This window comes from Lynx rufus, unplaced genomic scaffold (assembly GCF_022079265.1).
Source record: "Lynx rufus isolate CCGP_SWC_20201006 ecotype Redwood Valley unplaced genomic scaffold, mLynRuf1.p SCAF_3, whole genome shotgun sequence".
Lineage (NCBI taxonomy): Eukaryota > Metazoa > Chordata > Mammalia > Carnivora > Felidae > Lynx > Lynx rufus.
In genome coordinates this window covers 186,955,544-186,976,998 of record NW_025814845.1, presented here as the reverse complement: position 1 = coordinate 186,976,998, position 21,455 = coordinate 186,955,544, and the positions used below count along the sequence as shown (strand labels likewise).

Sequence of the window (21,455 nt, the reverse complement as noted above, 5' to 3'; positions counted from 1 at the left end):
CAGTCTGAGTCTTCTGGTCTTCTCTCTATCAGGCTCTAGTTCATTTTTGTTTTACAAATACAGACAATTGTTACAGGAATCCCCCAATCTACATCTCCAGGGTCAATCTTTTGGTCAAAGATTCTAGTACATAGTCCTCGAGGTATTACCCTCATTTCATGCTCCAAATATCCAACCCGTACGTAACTCCTCATCTAATTCCTAAAACTAACTCTGTCCCTTGCTTCCTGATTTCTGGTCATGTTATCACGCTTCTCCGATTCTCCTACATTTGTGTCTTTGGGTCTGTCTTTTCCTTTGTCCCCCAAATCAGCCGCCAAAGTCCTATGGACTCATCTTTGCCGTTTTTGTAAACTCGTTCCCACCTGTCTCTCCTTATCCCAGGATCTCCAGGGTGTAGTCTGTTAGCTGTCTTTCTCTAAACTATCACCTGGAAATGCTGCTTTCACGGCAGTGGTAGTAGCGGGAGTATCACGTGTTAAGCGCTTACTGTATGTGAGGTACTTTAGCAGAAGCTTGAAATACATTACCTCACTTAAGCCTCTCCCCCTATGAATGGGGGGTATCGTAAAACATATTTACAAACAAGAAGACAACCTCAGCAAGCTCAGCTGTTTCCCAGAGTCATTCAGCTGACGTGGAGTGTGGCCTTGAACTCACACCTTGTCTCATTCCAAACTTTGCCATGCTATGGATGTGCTAAGATATCCACAGCAGTCTCCTGTTACTTACCGGGTCAAGCCCAGCACCCTCGGTCAACATCCAGTGTCTCCAGAATTGAGCTTGACCAACCCGTCTAGTTTACTGCTTTCTGCTCTCCAGAGGGGACCCTTCTTCCTAACTCCCCCCACCTTCCTGTGTGGTGGGTGGAGCACAGACATTGAATCATGATTCTGGCATTTAGTACTTCTCTAAATTCGAGTTCTCTCATTTGTAAAATACCCAACCCCAAATCCCAGATTGTGGCGAGGATTAGATATAATGAAGGTACAGAGCCTGGCATGGTGCAAGGCACATACTAGGGGCACAATAAATAGGACCACTGTGATGGTTACTATTATTTCTGCTTCGGTGCCTTTGTTCATGATATTCCCCACATATGGAAATGCTTGTCCTTCCTATTAGTCTTGCCTAACAGTTCTTGTTTTGTTTGTTGGTTTAAATTCTAGTTAACATAGAGTGTATTATTGGTTTCAGGAGTAGAACCCAGTGATTCAAAACTTACATACAACACCCAGTGCTCATCCTGACACACGCCCTCCTTCATGCCCATGACCCATTTAGCCCAGCCCCCCACCCAACGCCCCACCAGCAACCCTCAATTTGTTCTCTGTATCTAAGACTCTCTTATGGTTTGCCTCCCTCTCTGTTTTTATCTTATTTTTCCTTCCCTTCCCCTATGTTCATGTGTTTTGTTTCTTAAATTCCACATATGAGTAAAATTATATATTTGTCTTTCTCTGACCGACCTATTTTGCTTAGCATAATACATTCTAGTTCCATCCACATTGTTCCAAGTGGCACAATTTCATTCTTGTTGATCATCGAGTAGTATTCCATTATATATATATATACATTATATATATACACATTATATATATATATGTTGTATATATACACTATATATATATATATATATATATATATATATATATATACACACCACATCTTCTTAATGACTCATCAGTCGATGATGGACATTTGGGCTCTTTCCATAATTTGCTATTGTTGATAGCACTGCTATAAACATTGGGGTGCCCCTTCAAAACAGCATACCTGTATCCCTTGGATAAATAACTAGTAGTACAATTGCTGGGTCTTAGGGTAGTTATATTTTTTAATTTTTTGAGGAACCTCCATACTCTTTTCCAGAGTGGCTGCACCAGTTTGCATTTCCACCAACATTGCAAAAGGGTTCCCCTTTCTCTACATCCTCGCCAACATCTATTGTTTCCTGAGTTGTTCATCTTAGCTATTCTGACAGGTGCGAGGTGGTATCTCATTGTGGTTTTGATTTGTATTTCCCTGATAATGAGTGATGTTGAGCATCTTTTCACGTGTCTGTTAGCCATCTGGATGTCTTCTTTGGAAATGTGTCTATTCATGTCTTTTGCCCATATTTTCACTGGATTATTTGCTTTTTTGGTGTTGAGTTTGATAAGTTCTTTATAGATTTTGCATATGAACCCTTTATCCAACAAGTTGTTTGCATATATCTTCTCTCATCCTGTCAGTTGCCTTTTAGTTTGTTGATTGTTTCCTTTGCAGTGCAGAAGCTTGTATCTTGATGAGGTCCCAATAGTTCATTTTTGCTTTTGTTTCCCTTGCCTCTGGAGACATGTCTAGTAAGAAGTGCTGGGCTGAGGTCAAAGAGGTTGCTGCCTGTTTTCTCCTCTAGGATTTTGATGGTTTTCTGTCTTACATTTAGGTCTTTCATCCATTTTGAACTTATTTTTGTGTATGGTGTAAGAAAGTGGTACAGTTTCATTCTTCTGCATGTCGCTGTTGAGTTTTCCCAACACCATTTGCTGGAGGGACTGTCTTTTTTTTTCCATTGGATATTTCCTGCTTTGTTAAAGATTAGTTGGCTATATGTTCATGAGTCCATTTCTGGGTTCTCTATTCTGTTCCACGGATCTATGCATCTGTTTTTGTGCCAGTAGCATACTGTCTTGATGATTACAGCTTTGTAATGTCACTTGAAGTCTGGAATTGTTATGCTTCCAGCTTTGGTTTTCTTTTTCAACATTGCTTTTGGCTATTTGGGTTTTTTTCTGGTTCCATAAAAATTTTAGAATAATTTTTTCTAGTCCTGTGAAGAATCCTGTTGTTATTTTGATAGGGATTGCATTGAATGTGTAGATTGCTTTGGGTAGTATCAATATTTTAACAGTATTTTTTCTTCCAATCCACGAGCATGGAATATTTTTCCATTTCTTCGTGTCCTCTTCCATTTCTTTGATAAGTGTTCTATAGTTTTAAGCATACAGGTCTTTTACCTCTTGGGTTAGGTTTATTTCTAGGTATCTTATGGTTTGGGTGCAATTGTAAATGGGATCAATTCCTTGATTCTTGATTTCTCCTTCTGCTGCTTCATTATGGGTGTATAGAAATGCAACCGATTTCTGTTTGTTGATTTTATATCCTGTCATTTTGCTGAATTCATGGATCAGTTCTGGCAGTTTTTTTGGTAGAGTAATCAGACAACAAAAAGAAATAAAGGCATACAAATTGGAAAAGAAGGAGCCAAACTTTCACTCTTCACAGGCAACATGGTACTCTACGTGGAAAACCCAAAAGACTCTAGCCAAACAGTTCTTACAGGCCAAATCCCACCTTTATTAAACTCCAGAAAACACTGATCTCTCCCCTCTGCAACTGTAGACACACTTTTTATATACATGAGATGACTAGTATTATATACTATCTTATTTTCCAATGGTTTCATGTAAATGAGTCTCACACGTTACTTGTGAACTTGGTTGTATTTCTTCTGTTCTCATCCTTTTTTTTAATGTTTATTTATTTTTGAGAGAGAGAGAGAAACACAGAGTGCAAGTGGGGGAGGGGCAGAGAGAGAGGGAGACACAGGGTCTGAGGCAGGCTCTAGGCTCTGAGCTGTCAGTACAGATCCCGACGCAGGGCTCGAACCCATGAACTATGAGATCATGACCTGAGCCGAAGTCGGAAGCTTAACCAACTGAGCCACCTAGGCGCTCCTGTTCTCATTTTTCTGTTTTCATCTCAAAAGTCCTGGCAAAGGGTACCAGAGTGATTTGTTAATTGATTGATGGAGAGATTTAAACATTAGGAGAAGGAAATTTAAAAATTATGAGAGAAAAAAGAGCAAATTGGGTATTATCTTGTTTGATTTGATTTAGCAATCAATGGTTTGCGTTTAGGTAGCCCTGTAAGAGGCCCGGACCAGGGGAGGAGATTCAGAAAAACAGGTAATAACAGCTGTATTCTAGGGAAAGAGAAGGAATAGATCTCGATATTATCGAGGTCTTACTTTGAAGAAATGATTTGAGATACATTTTCAGGGAGTAGTAGTGCAAGAGACACAGCTAAGTGTGAAGATTCAGTGGGCTGGAAATAGTGAAGGGACGGTCCAAGACATTCATTTTTTAAAAATAACATAAAAACCAGAAAGTATATTTCAACAGAAAACCCAGAGGTTACATTAAAGAAGTAAGGTTGTGACTGACCTCAAGAGGAAGAGGAAAAGCCTTGACTGAGCTCAGGAAAAGCCAGAAGCTTTGCTTAAATAGCTACTAACAAAGGAAATTAGATAACCATATTGCTGTGAAAGACACCAGATCACATTTATTGAGTGATCTGAAAGAAGTGAAGGAGCTAGATACGAATGCTTTGTGTTGGTTTCTGAGACTGAGTCACACCAAAGCCATTTGACTGTATTCACTCAGTTGCCCAAATAGGCAGACATCTTGATAAGCTCATGAAGCTTGATGTGTGAGACTGGCCACCATGGATGAGAAGCAAGGATAAGTTGAAAGGAGAGGATGTGTTCACGGCCTTAAACCCCCTTCTAATTCTGCTGAGAAGATGTAACTTACATTACTTAAAGTGGAGGCAGAGTAAATAGTAGGAGTGTCATAAGTCAGTTGTGACATGCCATCTTTGTGCCATGTAGCGAGGCTGTTTACTCTAAAGACTCCTTTGCTTCTGCAACATAAAGGAGAAGAGGCATGTTTCAGCCAGGTCGGTGTCAAACAGTCCCAGAAGTCCTGAGATTCACCTCATATCCAATCAGGTAATAAGCATGTGGCCTTACTCATAATCATTCAGGGACATGGCTTCTTTCATGTAGTTCCACTGTCTTCAACACAGGATTTCAAGCTCATCCTGGTGTCCTCCAGTCAGCAGATGGGGGGAGAAGGACAGAACCTCCTTAGCCCCTCAGCCAGTTCACTTTCACTACATTCCACTGATGAGTGCTGGTTGTCGGGCCTCATGCCCATGCAATGATGATTGGGAAATTAATTTCACTATGTTCTTAAGAGGATGAGATAAGCTTGGTGAGTCAATCTCTTTAGAGAAAAACATAGTATTGTGCTGGGTAAAAAAAAAAATTCAGGTAATGATTCATATTTCTCTACCAATCAACATACCTATACACATGGAATGATTTAACCTTCCGTTTCAAACAGATGTTTTGGGTTGTGTAAACCCAAAAAGCATATGGGTCTTATGTGCTTTCTGGTAAAAACATTTGTGTAAATGCATATTGCAAGAGTTTGTTTGTTGAATGAATGTGTTATTAAATCAATGAATTGTTTACAGTGATAAAGTGGAAGCTAACTTTGTCCCACCAATAATCAAGGAAATTTTAAAACTCTAAGAAGCAGAAATGGGAAAGGAACTATGAAAAACTAATCAGTCAGCCAACAATTAGAGCATACATCAAGAGACTAAAAGTATAGAACATTGAAATAGTTGAAATCCAGAGACTATTTTTTTTAATGTTTATTTTTTTAAGAGAGGGAGCATGAGCTGAGAGGGGCAGAGAGCAAGGGGGACAGAGGATCTAAAGTAGACTCTGTGCTGACAGCTGTGACCTTGATGTGGGGCTTGAACTCAGGAGCCGTGAGATCATGGCCTGAGGTGAAGTCAGATGCTCAACCAACGGAACCACCCAGGTACCCTGCAATCCAGTGACGTTAATGTTCCATAATATCAGGGTGACATTTCATTTCAAAGGTTAATTGCTTGTTTTAGGTCTCCAAAACACTTTCGGGTTGAAGGAAGTTGTTATGGTTTTCACACAAGTAACTTAATGTACAGAGTGGAGGGTATTTTACGGAAGGTGGCAAAGGTAGATTTGAAGGTAAAATCACCTGACCAGTATGATATAGCTGATATAGATAGAAAAGGTCATTCTGAGGCCATAGCAGGAGGGATAGGAGTCAAAAATAGACTAGAGCTCTTTGTCTATGATGGAGAAAATTTTCAGACTCTCCTCCTGGATGACAGATAGATCTACTTAAAGAGTTAGCCCAGGAACCATGCTTTCTTCCCCAGAGTCCTCAGATAACAGAAAAGATGCCTCAGCTCTAAATTCAGAGTTTTCTAGCAGGAAGATGTCATCGAATTTCATGCCCATTTTAACTAGGTGGAAATAAAGCCTCAGAGCAGGAAAATGATTTGCCCGATGTCACAGATGGAGTGGACCATCCAATTCTACTCCATAAAGGCATAGTAGCAATACCATCGTTGTGTTGAAATTGAGGCTATTTGGGTGTAGTATATCATAGGTCCTTTGAAAAAAATGGGTGGTGGGGAGTAAAGAAAGGAGGTGTGCCCTAGTTTCTGAAGCAGTGGGTGAAGGAAGAGTCCACAATCAGGTGGGCAAGGCCTGGAGCTAGGGGTGCGAGCAGCCTTCAGGTGCTCAGGAGCCAAGAGGACCAAGCACTGCTCCCTGAAATCTGTCTGTTTATGGCAGGAAATGACAATATGGGTCAGTTCATGCCCCAGAGATAAGGCCAGGATGGATGCCAAAGCCACCAACAACTGAACTGGAATTCAGAATAAAGCTGGCCTCCCCTAACCTAGAGACTAGGCAGGGCAATGGACCCGACTCCAGCTGGAGTGCCCAGCTAGAGAGGAGTGCAGCAAGAGAGAGAGAGCTGGGACTATTGGAAGCACTTCTGGAAGCTGCCGGGTCTGACGCACAGCAAGGTCCCTCAGGAGTCACCTGAGCCCAGATATTATTATAACCAGGCCATGAAACTGGGGCTGGGCTGTTGGCTTATTCTCAAGCCCCACTAGGCATGAGAGGAAGGTGGAACCCCTCATGTTTTTGTATCTGTGGCATTCAGGGCTGGCTCTGGGGCTAGGACTATGAGAGGGAGTAGCTGGAAGTGGATTAGGAAGCAGGGCCCCAGACGCAGGCTAGATTAAGTAGAAACGAAGAACAGACTCAGCACCTCTGTGCCCACCCAAGGTCCAAGATAGGTCTTCTAAAGACCTAGAATCTCAACTCAGCATTGTCACTTACTGGTTGCTTGAACCTGGGCAAATTTTTTGTACCCTCTAGGTTGCAGCTGCTTCTTTTCAAAGGTGAAAATAATATAGTTGAAAAGTAGGGACACGAGTCTCAGCGAGTTGGTGATTGACTGAAGTTCTGTGCAGGTGGTGGGTTGTTGGAGTGTTAAAGGGGCTGAGGCACCGAGAAGTTCTCTCTGAGCTGGAAGGTGCTGGGTGGACGCAGATGCTACCCTTCGCGGTCACCTTTTCTCTGGGGCAAAAACCCATTGGGGTGCCTGGGTGGCTCAGTCAGTTAAGCATCCCACTCTTGCTTTCGGTTCAGGTCATGATCTCATGGTTTAGTGAGTTTGAGCCCCGCATTAGGCTCTGTGCTGACAGCTCAGAACCTGGAGCCTGCTTCGGATTCTGTCTCCCTCTGTCTCTGCCCCTCCCCCACTCATGCTCGCTCGCGCTCTCTCTCTCTCTGCAAAAATAAACATTAAAATAAAGTAAATAAATAAATAATAGCTTTTCTAGGGGGCGTCTGGTGGCTCAGTCAGTTAAGCTTCCGACTCTTGGTTTTGGCTCAGGTTGATCTCACGGTTCTTGGGATCCAGTCCCGCATCGGGTTCTGCATTGACAGTGCAGAGCTTGCTTGGGATTCTCTCTCTCCCTTTCTCTCTGCCATTCCCCCACTCATGCTATCTCTGTCTCTTTCAGAATATATAAATGAACTTAAAAAAAAAAAAAAAAAACAGAACCATTTTCCGAAATACTCCCTCACAGGTCAGTTATCCATTTTCTCCTCACGTGACCACGACCAGGGTTGGACAAAGGCCATGAAGAAAGAACTGCCTACCTAAATAATGTTGCAGCCTAGACCCACTGGGGTGTAGCTTCACTAACAGTGGACATGTATTAAATCCTTCAATCGCCAGGTTCTACCTGAGATACTTTACATTTATTACCACCCCTGACAACCCTGTCACGTAGTTTCTATTATGAGCCCCTATTTGCAGATGAAGTCACCAAGGTACACACAGAAGTTACCCAAAGTGGTGGAATCAGAATCCGAACTCAGGCAGCCTGAGTTCACTCACCCAACCACACAGTCTTTCTTTCCTAGATTAAGCTACTAGATCGTGAACAGGTAGCGATAGAGAGTAAAGAAGGAATTTTCCATGGGAGCAACTGATAGCTGGAGATTTGGGGGAAAAGGGAGATGAAAAGAATTGAATGGAGAAGAAAAATGTCAAGTTTTTGTGGGGGAAACAGAGTAAAATTTTTCTTGGGAATAAGATCAAAACAAAGCCATCGAGGCTGGTTGTATTCATGCGTCATATACTGATAAATTGAACCTTCATCGGATAGCTGGAATTAAACATTGTATCAGCCTTCAGGGGACTCACAGTCTAAAACCAGACGTTCGCACACCTCTAAAGTCTAGTTTGATGACGAGAGGTTTCTGACAGAGTATGGAAATCACTGCCTAAAATAGATCCTTAGGCCAGAGGTCACAGAAGAATTACAGGAGGACTTCAGCAAAGACATGGGTGGAGGTCCCCTCTGAGGGTCTCCCATCTCTCACATAGGGAAGCACATGATTCCTCCTGTGTCTCTTCAGAGCAGAGGTGGGGGGGGGGTGTCTCTGCATCGTGATCAGTATACTCAAAATCTACTCATCCAGGTCAGGCCCTTCCCTAATTTCTGGCTAAGATCAGACAAGGATGAAAAAAACTTGGGGTCAGTTTTTCGAGGGTGGAGAGGGCATGTGGAAATGAGGCCACTGGGGACTTTCTACATTGCAAAACCCTGAAATCATTCTTGGTTTTGCGCTGTTGTAAGACGAGCCAAAAATTAGCAACCATTTCTTGGTGGAGAGGTGAGGAGCCAGTAAATCTACTAACCTCTGCCCGATATTTTCATACTAGCTTTGTGAGTCCCTACAAGACGTACAATGGTCTAACAGAAGTAGACAGAGCGGTGAAAATAATTATTTAAAAGTTATTGCAGGTAAAATTTTATTTATTTATTTTTGAGAGAGAGATTGTGAGCAGGGGAGGGGCAGAGAAAGAGGGAGAGAGAGAATCCCAAGCAGGCTCCCTACTGTCAGCGTAGAACCCCACGCGGGGCTCAAACCCACGAACTGTGAGATCATGACCTGTGCCAAAATCAAGAGTCGGACACTTAATCGACCGAGCTGTCCAAGTGCCCCAGGACTGTTTTTAAGGGAATAAAAATCTTGGTACCAGAAAAGAGCTCTTAATCTTTTGAACACTGACCTAAACTATTTTTGTGGTGGAATAGAGTGAGTAGGATTAACGGAGCAAGTGGATTCCAGGTGCTTCTGGAAGCCAGGAAGCCCAACACATAATGAGGAGAAGAGCAGGATGGTTGAGTGAGCAGGAGCTACAGGTCTCATTCCTTATATTTTGCACCCCACTCCGCCTCCTCACCCACCATCACCAGACCCTTTCCTCTCTACGATGAGAGCGTATGAGTTGACACCAAGGGAGAACGCCCATCTCAAGCCAGTATCGCTTTTCATAATTACTTCCCTTCTTCCACTTACACTTTTCCCCCAAGTATAAAAATAGCACACTCAGTGACAAGGATTCAGGACATACAGAAAGGGTCAAAGAAGAAAATTTCTTAGAGTCTCAGTATCTGTTATCCTTTGCACTAAGAGTAGGGGTCATTTTTCTTGTTTACCAAGCTCTATCCCCACATACTCACATCCTGGAGGACTAAGTGGCACATAGTAGGTGTTCAATACAACACCTTTTTTGTAGGCATCAACCATATTTTTCAAATGAATCAATCAGCATACAGAGATGACATCTTTGTATCTAATTACACATTATCTAATATTTCAAAGCATACAGTTTTGGGTAAACTTGGGCATATAATTTTTTTCTGTGCATTTTTATTGTGGTAAAATACACATAACATAAAATTTATCATTGTAACCATTTTTAAGGACACAATTCAGTGGCATTAAGTACTTTTACAATTTGTACAACCATCACCACTATCCATTTCCAGAACGTTTTCATTTTCCCAAACTGAAACTCTAGCCCCTTTAAATACTAACTCCCCTTTCCTTCTTCACCCCAGTCCCTGATAGCTTCTTTCTGCTTTATGTCTCTCTGCATTTACACATTCTAGGTACCTCATATAAATGGAATCATATAGTAATTGTCCTTTTGCATCTGGTTTATTATTTTTTTTTAATGTTTATTTATTTTCGAGAGAGAGAGAGACAGAGTGCGAGTGGGGGAGGGGCAGAGAGAGAGAGGGAGACACAGAATCCGAAGCAGGCTCCAGGCTCTGAGCTGTCAGCCCAGAGCCCGACGTGGGACTCGAACCCACGAGTCGTGAGATCATGACCTGAGCCAAACTCAGATGCTTAATCGACTGAGCCACCCGGGCGCCCCATAGCATAATATTTTCAATGTTTACCCACTCTGGGGCATATTAAGGCTGAATACTCTTCCATTGCATGTATATTAAAGTTTTTTTTTTTTTTCCAACGTTTATTTATTTTTGGGACAGAGAGAGACAGAGCATGAACGGGGGAGGGGCAGAGAGAGAGGGAGACACAGAATCGGAAACAGGCTCCAGGCTCTGAGCCATCAGCCCAGAGCCTGACGCGGGGCTCGAACTCACGGACCACGAGATCGTGACCTGGCTGAAGTCGGACGCTTAACCGACTGCGCCACCCAGGCGCCCCCCATTGCATGTATATTATAACTGCATAATAAATATAGTTATGATAATCATTATATATTCATCCATTTTATTATTTTATTTGGGGGACACATTCTATCCGATTGAGCGACAATTTCCCTATGAGTTCATAAGAGATGACCTAATCATTCTCCTATGCTTGAACATTTAGGTTATCTCAGACTTAAGCCATGGTACGTAAGCCTGGAACCCCCTTGGACATAAACCTCGGTCCAGGTGTGTGACTGATATCACCGTTTCCCAGTAATAGCTTCCTGGAAGGTGAATTACTGTGACAGTTATGTTATCTAAACTTCTCTTGAGGGTTTCTTTCCAATTTGCTTGTCAAATGGTTTTCCAGAAAGGTGCATGGTTCTTCCAGTGGTGCGTGAGAAAGTCTACTGTACCCTTTCAACACTGAGTGTATTTATATGAAATGTCTTGCTAATTTGGTTGATGAAAATGGTATCTTGTTGACCGGAGTTGCATTTGATGGGTTATTTTTTAAAAAATTTTTTAATGTTTCTTTATTTTGAGAGAGAGAAAGACAGAGACAGAGCGTGAGCAGGGGAAGGGCAGAGAAAGAGGGAGACACAGAATCCGAAGCAGGCTCCAGGCTCTGAGCTGTCAGCCCAGAGCCCGACGCGGGACTCGAACTCATGAACTGTGAGATCATGACCTGAGCGGAAGTCAGACACTTAACCAACCGAGCCACCCAGGAGTCCTTTTGATGGGTTATTTGACCTCACTTGGACAGTCTCTAATATGTCCATGTCCTTCCCAGCAGCTCTCAATGCACCAAGAGTGGAGGAGTCTGTAGTTGTGGGGGTGAGGGCAGGGAGGGTGAAAGGTGAGGAACAGGGGAGTACAGACCAGCTGGCTCTGTGTATGATTATGTGGGGCTCTGATAAGTTAGCCTCTACCTGCATTTATAATGTCCTGAGTACTTAGCTAAGCTCAGCCCTCTGCTACAATTTCAGTCATTACAACCTGAATTCTCTCAGTTTCTCAGGCTTGCAGGCTGACTTCTGTTCATCCGCAGTCCTAAATCATTCCTACACAATTCCTTTGGCTTACCACCAACAGGTGTTATTATTTGCTTTTTGCAGATGAGAAAAATCAAGCGTGGAATACCTTGAGGAACTTTTCAAGGAAACACAAGTGATAAGTAGCCAATCTGGGATTTGAGTTACCTGACTAGAAACCTATGCTTTTCCCACTACATCCACTTTTAAAAAGCTTCACAAACTTGAAAAGTGCTCTTCATTTATATGAGGTACATAGAAAAGAATATTTATTCCTTGCATTTTACTTAGGTGTACCTTTTTAATAGCATTTTTATATAGATTGACGATATTCCCAGGTGAATTGGTAAGTGTTAGGATTTTCTATGTTTAATCTTTTGATTTTAAAAGCCCAGGGGAATGCAACAAACACACCAGAACCTAATCCTGGCTCTGCTGCTTGCTGTCTGCTAGCTGTTTGACTTCGACAGGTCACTTGATCTCTCCAAGCCTCAGCTAGAATGACATCCAACTCACAGAGTCATTGGGAAGATTAAATGTGACGATATATGCCACTGAATATATGGCATGCATCAGGTGGCCAACACAAAATTTTAAAGGTGATGGTGAGGGGGCAATTGGCAAAAGGAAACAAATTGGGGACAGTTCAGGAGAAAAGGAACCGATGCATTTACTGCTAGTCTCTATCTGTAAGGGAAAGGAAGATACATTTTCTTTAACTTTTTGTGGACGTGTAACACAAATACAGAAAAGTGAGCAAATCGTCATAAAGCCCAATGAATCACCCCAAGTAATCGCTCTCGTGGAACCACCTCCCAGGACAAGAAACGGAACATCAGTAACAGAGCCCTCTTGGTTTCCTCTCTTGATCCTTTTCCCCTCGGTTCTCTCCAAAGGTAACCACGTGCTTGACCTTTAAACCAATGGACAGAGTTTTCCCCATTTTACCTAAATGAAACTTGGCCCCTATCTCATACCATATATAAAACATAAAGCATCTAAAAAAATATGGATGACTCTCAAAAGCATAATTTTCAACGGGGGGAAAAAAAAGAGCCATTCAGGGAAGAATAGCGTTAAATAAAGTTGAGTCTTTTGAGTAACAAATTCTTAATGTAGCCATATTTGTCCATCTTTTCCCTTACAGCAATATTTTTGTCTTGCTTAAGACTTCCTGTCCATTAATCTATGATAAAGAAGAAAAGAATATATAATAGGAAAAAGAGTCTCTTCAATAAACGGTGTTGGGAAAACAGGACAGCTACATGCAAAAGAATGAAATTGGGCCCATATCTTACACTATCTACAAAAACAAATTCAAAATGGATTAAAGACTTGAATGTAAGACCCCAAACCATAATACTCCTTAAAGAAAACATAGGCAGTAAGCTCCTTCAAATCTTTATGTTGTATACTTGAAACTAGCATGTTAATTATATCTCAATAAAACAATAAAAAATAGATAAATAATTTAAAATATTATTTTTTGCTTGTTGTTGGGATAGAAGGATAGATTTGATTTTTGTCTTTTGGTATCCAACAACCTTGCTAACTAAAGTCACTAATTAAATTTAAATAATTTATTGGAAGGGGAACACCTGGGTGGCTCAGTCAGTTGAGCATCTGACTTCACCTCAGGTCATGACCTCACACTTTGTGAGTTTGAGCCCCGCATCGGGCTCTATGCTGATAGCTTGGAGCCTGGAGCCTGCTTCAAATTCTGTGTCTCCCCTCTCTCTGCCCCTCCCCTGCTCATGCTCTGTCTCTCTCAAAAATAAATAAACATTAAAAAAATAATTAAAAAAAATAAATAATTTAGGGGCGCCTGGGTGGCTCAGTTGGTTAAGCGTCCAACTTTGGCTCAGGTCATGATCTCACGGTTTGTGAGTTCGAGCCCCGCGTCGGGCTCTGTGCTGACAGCTCAGAGCCTGGAGCCTGCTTCGCAGTCTGTGTCTCCCTTGCTCTCTGCCCCTCCCCCACTTGTGCTCTGTCACTCCCTATCAAAAATAAATGAATGAATGAATGAATGAATGAATGAATAAATAAATAAATAAATAAATAATTGATTGGTAGGTTCTTTTGGGTAGTCCACGTACATCACCAAATTGCGAGTAGGAGCAGTTTTTATTCTTGTGTTCATATTCTTATACTTGTTTGCTTTTATCTTGCTTATCAGATTGGTAGGACATTCGTATCTCATTCTCATATCCAGAGGTAAAGCTTTTAACATTCAATCGTGTTTGTGTAAGATTATTTATAGGTACATTTTATTAGATTCAAGCAATTTTATTTATATTTGGTAAAAGTTCTGTTCATGAATATATATTGGCTTTGGGCAAGTTCTTGTTCAGAAATTATCTGGAAGGTAACATGTTGTTTTCCCCTTTATTCCGTTAAAGTGACAAATTTCATTTTTTTTTCAAACGTTAAACGATTCTGTTGTTGTCGTCGTTGTTGTCGTTGTTGTTCCAAACGTGATGGATTTATTTCATTTTACTCTGCTGCAAAACAAAAGTTCCAGTACAGCACAGAGACCATTATCTTTTAAAAGGTCTTGAAACATGTGGGACATGCAAGACATGATGTATAAAGTGGAAGCTTGGATCACACTTCCTTTATAACCCAACACTACATTGTCACTGAGGCACGCATGTGAAAATAACACTGTGGCACTGAACTGAAATGTGGCACAGACGTGACAATTCTCGGCCTGCCTTCAAGCACCAACCTTAGGATGGACTTAGGATCTCTAGACTTCAGTGTGGGGAAGATTATTACCATTCTTGGGAAGAATAAAAAGTTCACGCTTCTGAAATTTCACAGAAGAGTTTTAAGGCCCGAACACAGTGTGTCCATTTCTCTTCATGTCCAGAGACAAAACGGATGCTTTACTCAAAACCACGTGAAGCTTCATAGCTCGGACCCCACCCCAAACTTGTGACCTCCTGCATTCATGTTCTTTCCATCAGTGAAAGCTGATAGGGTAGGTTTGACTACTGGCTGAAAGGTTTGAGTATAACCCAGTCCAATCAGACTGGGATTACTCACTTTGGCCTACAGAGAAGTTCTACAAGCCAGTGTGTATTTAGCAGCAACGTCAAAACAGGTGCTGGTGACAGCTACGCAAGCCAGGTTCACTGGCAATTCAGTCTTCTCGTTTTGAGCCCCTGGTAGATAGAACCTCCAAATTCAGTGCCATCGTTTACATGCGTGTGCAGCTGGAGGTATGCATCCCTGTAGCCCAGGGCAAAATGATCCTGTGACAGTTTGGATTTGGCTGTGTCAAAACTCATCTGAGAGCCAGCAAGCAACCTCCAGTGGCTAACACAGCCCAGTCACAGATGGTTGGTCCAGAAAAATCTGTATCCGCATCACCGTCAAGACAGAAACAATCTTATTTATAGGGGATTTCAATTTTCTGCTCTCCCTCAGTATAAATATGGTACCGAGAGTCAGTTTCAACCCTTCAGCCAACTTACTCTACAAAGAAGCTTCCGTCCCAAGAGTATTGGCCATGTTCCATTTGTTGGTTGGAAGTAAGTCCCCAGTTACAGATCTTCTATTTGGTCTCTAGGTGGTCTGATGCTTTCCCTGTATCCGTGGAAGCATGACCAGAAGTAGAAAATTCCACTCCGCTACAAGATTTGGTTCTCAGATCTACTGACTATACCAAAACCAAATCCTCTGTTGAAGACATCCTTGGCAGCCATTCCCAGGTCATGCTAAGTCAGTGTGTTACATGTATCTCCAGCCAGAGGGCTTGTCCCCATTCTGCCAGGGCAACCAGAATATTAAACCATTCTCACATTCTTGGAATAGCCCCGTTTGGTCACAGTGTATTCACCAGACATTGCTGGATTTATTTTGCTAGGAGTTAATTTATTTATTTTTTTACATTTATGTAAAACATCATGTTATTAGCCTGTAATTTTCCTTTTTTATAATGTGCTTGTCAGGTTTTGGTATTGAAGAAACACTGGCCTCAGAAGACAAAATGGAAAGTGTCTCTATTCTCTGGAGAAGTTTATATACAATTGGCGGGGCGCCTGGGTGGCGCAGTCGGTTAAGCGTCCGACTTCAGCCAGGTCACGATCTCGCAGTCCGTGAGTTCGAGCCCCGCGTCGGGCTCTGGGCTGATGGCTCAGAGCCTGGAGCCTGTTTCCGATTCTGTGTCTCCCTCTCTCTCTGCCCCTCCCCCATTCATGCTCTGTCTCTCTCTGTCCCAAAAATAAATAAACGTTGAAAAAAATATATATATATACAATTGGCATAATTTTTGCTCAAATATTTGGTAAAATTCACCAGTGAAGTAATCTGGATTTATTTTTTTTATGGAAAATTTAAAATTATGTGTTCCATTTCTTTTATTGTTATAGGACTACAGAGATTTTCTTGTGTCAGTTTAGGTTAACACTGCTTTTCTGGAAAATTTTCCACTGGTAAAAAAAAAATTTAGTTATTTACATAACATTGTTATAACATCCTCTTATAATATTTTAAATATTTGTAGGATCTATAACAGAGTCCCCTCTTTCCTTCTTGACATGGGTTATTTTTACCTTTTTTTCTTTGATCTCACCAGGGAATTAGGACTTTATTAGTCTTTTCAAAGAGCCAACTTCTTGTTGTGTTGGCCCTCTCTCTGTTGTATTTACTTTATATTCCATTTAGTTCTCTTCTTATTATGTTTTCCTCTCTTCCACTTTGAGTTAGATAACTTTCCAACTTTTTGAGATAGATACTTAGATCAGTGATTTTTCAGCTTTTCTTCTTTTCTATTATATGTGTTGTAAGGGTATAAATTTTCCTCTAAGTATGGCATTAACTGCAACCAATATGCTTTGCAATATTTTCATTATCATTCCAGTAAAATATTTTCTAATTCCCCTTGTTCTTTCTTTCTTTTTTTTCATGTTTATTTACTTTTGAGAGAGAGAGAGAGAGACAGAGCACAAGTGGGGAAAGGGCAGAGAATGGGGAAAGGGGAAAGGGCACAGAATCTGAAGCAGGCTCCACGCTCTGAGATATCAGCACAGAGCCCGACGCAGGGCTCCAACTCACAAACCTTGAGATCATGACCTGAGCCGAGGTCAGACGCTTAACCAACTGAGCCTCCCAGGCACCCCTCCATTGTTATTTCTTCATTGGCTTATGGGTTATTCAGAGGATAATTCTTAATTTTCATACCTGGAGGGATCTTCAAATGGTCTATTTATAATTTATTTCTAATGTAATTCCACTACTGCCAGACAATAAGCTATATCATTTCAATCCTTTGGTGTTTGTTATGGTTTGATTTAAACCTAGCATGTGGTAATTTTTATAAATAATCCAAATGTAATTTTAAAAATGAAATCTACAGTGTTGAGTGAAATATTGTTTATCTATCAATTAGGCCAGATTTGTTAATTGTGAAGTCCAAATCTATATTTTTTATCTCCTTAATGGGAAAGGCATGTGAAAATTTCACACTATGCTTGGAGATTTATCCATTTCTTCCTGTAGTTATGCTGAGTTTTGCCTTACACATTTTAAGGCTATTTTATTAAGCGCATACAGTTTAGAATCACTATATATTTCTGGTAAATTAAACTACTTATTTTTATAAAATAGTCTATCTCTACCAATTATTTCTTCCTTAAAGTCCACTTTGTCTGATAATAATATAATAACCCTGGCTTTTTTGGTTAGTATTTGCATGATACATCTTTTTTTTATTACCTTACTTTCAATATTTCTGTGTCCTGATCTTTGTGATGTGTTTCTTATAAGCAGCATATAGTTGTTTTCTCACTCCAGATCTACCATCTTACCATTTGCTTTCTAGTTGTCCCACATAGTCTATGTTTCTTTTATTACTTTCAAATTGATTGTTTCTGTTATCCCATTTTCCCACTCATTTTGGCATTTATACATTACTTTACTATTCTTTTAGTGGTGACCCTAGATATTATTACACACATCCTTAAAAAAAAATCAACATCAAATAGAAATACTTTTATCTCTTCCTGGACAGTACTAGAACTTTATGGCACTTTAACTATATTTACCTTATTATCCAACTTAGATGCTATTTTGCCATATGTTTGTCAATTTAATTAACTTTATTTTTTTTTTCAACGTTTATTTATTTTTGGGACAGAGAGAGACAGAGCATGAACAGGGGAGGGGCAGAGAGAGAGGGAGACACAGAATCGGAAACAGGCTCCAGGCTCTGAGCCATCAGCCCAGAGCCCGACGCGGGGCTCGAACTCACAGACTGCGAGATCGTGACCTGGCTGAAGTCGGACGCTTAACCGACTGCGCCACCCAGGCGCCCCTAATTAACTTTATTAAGAAGGAGTTGGCACGGCATAAAATGTTCCTGTTTTAAGTGTACAGTTTGAGGAGTTCTGACAAATGCATACACCCATGTGACCATCGTGATATAGAACATTTACTTCACCCTGAAAAGTCATCTCATGCTTAGGTAACTATTGATCTCTTTAAGATTGGTTGGTTGTGATTGATTTTTAAAAATTTTTTAATGTTTATTTATTTTTGAGAGAGAGAGACAGGGCATGAGTCGGGGAGGGGCAGAGAGAGAGGGAGACACAGAATCCAAAGCAGGCTCCAGGCTCCAAGCTGTCAGCACAGAGCCCGATGCCAGGCTCACCAATGAAGATATCATGACCTGAGCCAAAGTTGGACACAACTAAGTCACCCAGGCGCCCCTGATTGATTTCTTTGAGATCATCATGATCCTTAAGACTATCTCATGTTTTGAGATTCATTCATGTTCTTACAGATATCACTAGTTCACTACTATGTATAGCTGAATGATATTCTATTGTGTTAATAGTCCACAATTTATTTATACATTCACCACTTGATGGATATTGGAATTGCTAGGTCTCATATGTTTGTTTAATTTTTTTAAAGAAACTACCAAATTGTTTTCAAAGTGGTTTTGCCATGCATTTTGATTTTTATATATTTAAACCCCATAAAATTTTATCACTATGATCTCAGTCATCAATAATTATTTTTATTTCTCCTTTCTGTGTATCTTATATTTTTCTCTTCATTCTTTTTGCATCTCTGAGCTGCTGTCTGGAATAATTTTCTTTCTGCCTGAAAAACATCTTTATTTTCATTAGTGTAGGTCTGCTGCTGATGAATTCTATTTTTATCTGTCCAAAAATGTATTTATTTCGCTTACATTTTTGAAGGATATTTTGGATGGTACTGAAATATAGATTGTGATTATTTTCTCTTAATATTTTGAAGACACCATTCCATTGTCTCCTGGCTTTTATTGTGTCTATTGGAAAGTAAACTGTCAGTCTTATTGCTATTACTTTGAAGGTAATGTTTCTTCTTTTATTAGCTACTTTTGAGACCTTTTTTACCCTTCATTTTCAGCAGTTGTACCATACTATGCTTAGGTGTGTTTTTATAGTTATCTGCTTGGTTCTATAGTGCTTCTTAAATCTGTAGTTTGATATCATCAATCCATTTTGGAAAATTCTCAGGTGTTATCTTGGCAGATAACAATACTGTCCAATTCTCTTCTTTCTTCTCCTTCTGGACACCAATTATGCATACCACAAAACTTTTCACTGTATCTTTTATGTTTCTTAGTCCCTTTTCTTCATTTACTGTACTTTTGTTTCTCTGTGCTTTTATTTTGGATATTTATTACTGATCTTTCCATTTCCTATTTCTCTCTCTAGCTGTTAAACTCATTGCCAAATTTTTCTGTTCCCGAAGTTTCATTTTAAAAATAATTTCCAGTTTTCTGTAAAAATTCTCAATTATGTCTTTTATTTCTGTAAACATATTAGTACAGTTATTTTAACATCTGTGTCTGATTATCCGGATACCTATAAGTCATTTTTTGTGTGTGTTTTCCCCTTTGGTTATCTATTACATTAACTTGTCTCGTCATAGTCTTGATTATTTAAAAGCGAATATTAGATATAGTACATGAAAAATTGTAGAGAAACACTGAAGTTTAAGATGATAGTCTCTTTCAGTAGAGAGGATTTATGTTTTTCTTCTTGGTAAGAGCTAAAGGTTCTAGCAATCCTAAATAACCTGAGTCTAACAAGGGATTGGGATTATTTGAAGCTGCTTTAGTCCCTTTGAGATTAGATTATTTATAGTTCACTTATTGAGATTAGATTATTTATAGTTCACACTTAGTCCTAGGGTGCAGCCATGTAGTTTATCCAAAGTTTAGAGGGGTACTTGGATCCTTGTCACCCTCTATTGAACTCCTCAGCCTCTCATCTGCCTCTTCTAGAAGCTCCAGAGTCCCGAATGCAATGCCCATCTTCCTGTTTTCCTTCTTTTCTAAGATCTTGGCTCCATGATTCTTCACTGGCTTCTTAATTCCCTGATGCCTTCAAACATTTTTAAAAAATAATTGTTCAGCTCTTCTAGCTGTTAGCAATAGGATTAATCTGAATTACTTAGATTACCACAATCAGAAGGGGGCCTCCCAGAACACAAATGTTTAGGTATAAATGAATCAGAGTGAAGAAAAAGTCTACAAAATAAAGTATTAGAAATCAGATGCACATGAACATGAAAACAAAGAACATAAACAGTACAAGTGAAATACAGCTATAGCCTCTTAGGTAGTCTTCAATATCTCTGTTATCGTCTATATGCTATCTTTTATATGTTTTATCTCCTGTATATATTCTACCTTATGACTAGTCACCTCCCTACTTTGGTACATTTGCCTGGGAAGTGTAATGGAATTTGTTATATAAACCTCAATTGTCAAGTTATTAGTGAGAACATACAAGAAATTGAGAGAGGGAAAGTAAATGATATATACTACAGTTACTTGGGTAATAAAATAAGAATATAAGATGCAATTGGTTGATCAATTCTTAGGGACAAAACAATTGCCACTCAAAAAATTAACTGATAAAGAGATGTGAGGAATAGTAAAGATATAAAATATAAAAATTAGGATAACTCCATGGTGGTTGTGAGGGTGGAGGGAAAAAAAAGCCAAACTAAGAGCAGAGTAGTATTACTAAAGCAAAAGGGCAGTAGCATTTGAAAATAAATAAACAAATCTTCAAAGAAGCTTTATCATCAAGAAAAATAATAGAAAATGAAGTGGTGGTAAAATAGAAATCAAGGAAATAAAAGTTCTCAAACCGCAAACTCCTTTAAATATAAATTCCTATTGAAAAATAACTTTTCCATAAGTTAATCTATTATTTTCTGCTTCAGTAATTACAAGGCATATCATGTATTTCAATAATTTTTGTTACGTTAGGACTTTATCATCAGTTTTTTAGGATTACCACTTTGATCATAGCCTTTATTGAAGAGATGGAAGATGTCAAACGTGTATGGGACTAGGATGAGTCTACACAGACCCAACTTATCCTGAAGAATATTTTTTGGAATAAATTCCTGGCATAATTTTTTTCCTTGCCTTGGCTTCTTTTTCTTAAAAATCTGCTTACAAAGGGGTCCAGTGAACTCTTTCCAGTTCAGTAAACTGTCGTCCAGTCCAGCTCCAGTGAACTGGTTGATCCATGACTTGAAAGAAAAGTACAATTTCCAGAGTTGTAGCAATTTAGTGTCACTGTACCAAGTCAAAAGATGCATTTATAAACGAGGGAGAGGAAAGGAGACAGAATTATTGAGAATGAAGTATGAGAAGCAGTTAAATATTTTAGCTTGAGGTCTTTCTTCATTGTC

General features: G+C 39.9%; 1 pseudogene; it reads right to left on the bottom strand.

Moving 5' to 3' along the window:
* Nucleotides 1–14,651: 14,651 nt before the first annotated feature.
* LOC124521245 (voltage-dependent anion-selective channel protein 3-like) overlaps nt 14,652–21,455 on the bottom strand; it is a 53,801-nt pseudogene continuing 46,997 nt past the window's right edge.